Raw genomic sequence first — 3,084 nt, forward strand, 5'->3', positions numbered from 1 at the left:
CCCCAAAAAAAAATAAAGGCTGGATGAATGGATGGACAAGCATAAATGCCATCACCCGTCATTCCTCCCTTTTTCTAGCCCATCTGCACTTCTGTCTCATCCCCTCTGTTGTCCCTGAGACCTTGCATCACCAGTCCTCTCTTCACCTTTAAACTTTCTTTTATCTGGCTCTTTCCCCTGAGCCCCTAAACATGCTTAAAGTTTCTCCCAGTCTAAAAACAAAGCCAGAGACCAGCATGGTGGCACACTCCTATAATCCCAGTGGCTCGGGAGGCTGAGGCAGGAGGATCATAAGTTCAAAGCCAGCCTCAGCCATTTAGCAAGGCCCTAGGCAACTCAGCAAGACCCTGTCTCTAAATAAAATAGAAAAAAGAGCTGGGGATGTGGCTCAGTGATTAAGTGCCCCTGGGTTCCATCCCCAGCACCAATAAATAAACAAACAAACAAACAAATAAAAACACAGCCTCCTTCACTGATCCTTAACATACCCCCACCTCCTTTCATAGTTGAGCTTCTTTTTAAAAAAATATTTATTTTTTTAGTTGTAGTTGGAAACAATAGTTTTATTCTATTTTTTTTAATGTGGTGCTGAGGATGGAACCATTGAGCCTCACCTCCAGCCTCCAATTCACTCTTTTTTAAAAAAATATTTTTTCAGACATTGATGGGCCTTTATTTTGTTCATTTATTTATATGCGGTGCTAAGAATAGAACCCAGTGCCTCTCACGTGCTAGGCAAGTGCTCTACCACTGAGCCACAACCCAGCTTCTCCAGTTCACTCTTTAATTCACTCAACTGGCTCCTACCTCTGACCTGAATGTTCTGTGAGGCTCACTACTACATCTGAGATGGCCAACACCAACTGATACAGTCTCTTTGGCAATTCATTTCCTGCCTCGTTTTCATGGCTGTACTTCCTCTGCTCATTTAAACGCTGGTTCTGAAAGTCTGTCCTTGACCTACTCTTGACTTTGACTCACTCCAGAGGCTTTAACTCCCGCCTGCATCCAGCCAGGCCTCTCCTCTGAGATTCACAGTCCTGCATCCAGGTGTCTAGTCGCATTCCTAGTGGATGATCTACAAGCATCTGAATTAATTCTCACCGTCCCTTTTGTCTTTTCTTTTTTTGGTACCAGGGATTGAACTCAGGGGCATGCGACCCCTGAGCCACATCCCCAGCCCTATTTTGTATTTTATTTAGAGACAGGGTCTCGCCGAGTTGCTTAGTGCCTCCCCATTGCGGAGACTGGCTTTGAACTCCTGCCTCAACCTCCCAAGCCACTGGGATGACATGCGTGCACCACCTGTGTCACCCACTAAGCCAGAATTTTAAGACTCCTTCATTTCCCACATAATCAGGCACTCACTTAGTCCGGCCCATTTCTTTTCCCTCCTAAATCTTCCATTCTTTCTGTTTCATTTCCACTGTCTCTACCATAGGTCAATCCCTCCGCTCTTGGCCTCCAAAAAAGTCCATTAGCCACTCTGTAGCTAGAGTAGGACGTCATCTCCTCACTGCTCAGATCTTGAAGTGCAGAACAAAGGGCTGGTTTGTTCACAGTCCTCACAAGGCTGCTGGCTACCTCTGTCGCTTCCTAACTCCATTCTTCACAATGTCATTCTCCGGCAATCCTGATCCCTCCATCCTGTCCTTCTGCCAGGGACACCCTTTATTTCTGCTGTGCCTGGTTATCCCACAAGACTCGGCTAAGTTGTCACCCTACTTAGTTTCTTGGTTGTGCCTTTGAGCTTCCATAGCAGTACCTGAAATGTAACAGTACTTGTTGCTTTGTCACAGTCCCCAATGCTACAGGGAACAGGCCTTACAACACTCGTTTTTACACCTGTAGTGTCAAGTACGTACTGTTCGTTCAGTAGTTACTGGACTGGAATTACTGCTTAGCTTTCCTGTTTTATTTTTTGCAAAACTGGGGACTGAACCTAGGGGTGCTGGACTACTGAACTACAGCCCCAGCCTTTTATTTTTGACTCAGGGTCTCACTAAATAGCTGAGGCTGGCCTCAAAACTTGGCAATCCTCTTGCCTCAGCTTCCCAAATTGCTGGAATTATAGGCATGCCACCTTGTCCAGTTCCACTCATTTTTTCTTAACTCTTTTTTTTGTAGTGTAGAGGACTGAACTTGGGGCCTCCTGCATGCCAGGCAAGTGCTCTACCACTGAGCCACATCCCCAGGCCAGTTTCAGTAACTTCTTTTTTTTTAAAAAATATTTATTTATTTATTTTAGCTTTAGGTGGACACAATATCTTTATTCTATTTGTATGTGGTGCTGAGAATCGAACCCAGTGTCCCACGCATGCTAGGCGAGCGTGCTACCACTTGAGCCACATCCCCAGCCCCTCAGTAACTCTTAATTCAAGATAAAATGTTTCTCAGGGGTTCTTGAGTAAATTAAATGCTTTTGAAAAACCATTATCTGATCTGCTAGTGAATGAACTAGAGTTTGGATATGCACAGGAAAGTTGTGTTTTATATAAATGGATCAAAGGGTGTAAATGCAGTAAGAAAAATCACTACAGTGAATATTAAACATGTCTTTTAAAAAATGTACTCAAAGAATACCAGGTAAATAACTAAAGTAGCTTGAGATAAAATTTCCAATGATACCAACATATTAGCACCTTAAAAATTTCTGTCAGACCACTTAGGCAAAGGTGAAGGCAATGAACTTAGGAAAGTTATGTCATTGGCTCAAAAATGACTCTAGAGATAAGGCAGGCACTGGGATTAAGGAACCAGGGATCGGGCTCAGTGGTAGAGTACTTGCCTAGCATGCCTGATGCCCTGGGTTAGATCCCCAGTACTCAAAAAAAAAAGGGCATGTGAGAATGAAAAAACAGTATTTCCAAATTAATAGATTTGTATCACTTTTTAGTATATATGTGAAAGTAAAATAATACAAATAGCATAAAAAGTATACTGCATATTAGTATATTCAGTTAAGTGAAATTTACACTCCTTATGCAAACATTATTGGCTAAATATTCTAGCTGTATAGTAACTAGTTCTTGTTTTTGAAAATGAGCTAAATAAAATAGGAAAAAAAGAATATGCCAAGCAGAA

General features: G+C 42.5%; 1 long non-coding RNA gene across 1 annotated transcript in view; it reads left to right on the plus strand.

Moving 5' to 3' along the window:
* Window positions 1-3,084, plus strand: part of LOC125612340 — a 30,092-nt gene that overhangs the window by 5,900 nt on the left and 21,108 nt on the right. The window lies entirely within an intron of this gene.

This window comes from Marmota marmota, unplaced genomic scaffold, assembly GCF_001458135.2.
Source record: "Marmota marmota marmota unplaced genomic scaffold, marMar, whole genome shotgun sequence".
Taxonomy (NCBI): Eukaryota; Metazoa; Chordata; class Mammalia; order Rodentia; family Sciuridae; genus Marmota; species Marmota marmota.